Source organism: Octopus bimaculoides, chromosome 23 (assembly GCF_001194135.2).
Source record: "Octopus bimaculoides isolate UCB-OBI-ISO-001 chromosome 23, ASM119413v2, whole genome shotgun sequence".
NCBI lineage: Eukaryota > Metazoa > Mollusca > Cephalopoda > Octopoda > Octopodidae > Octopus > Octopus bimaculoides.
Window position 1 is genome coordinate 4,966,120 of NC_069003.1, and position 483 is coordinate 4,966,602.

Sequence of the window (483 nt, forward strand, 5' to 3'; positions counted from 1 at the left end):
ATATATATATATATATATACATATACACACATCTGTGTATAATATATGCTTTTACAAGTGTGTATATAAAAGTGCATATCAATGTCCGTCGCCGTGTGCAGTGTGTGTGAATTCTGTTGCCTGCAGTATTTGTGCAGCCGAGACAATCAATCTGCATCAGAAGATGTTGCAACTGTGTTGCACTATTAGATGCTGTTCACTGCAGTATCTATGCACTCTTTAGATGCAGCAATGTTAGCTTCTTGTGTTTTTTTTCTTTTCTTTTTTTATTATTTTGTCTTTGTTTCCTGTTTTTGTAGAGGTCTAGAGGTCAACTTCAAACTCTGCATCGAGCTCACCCATACCAACATACATGCATAAATACATACATACATACATATATATATATATATATATATGTGTGTGTGTGTGTGTGTGTGTGTGTGTGTGTGTGCGTGTGTGTATGTGTGTTTGTGTGTGTGTTTGTGTGTGTGTGTGTGTAAA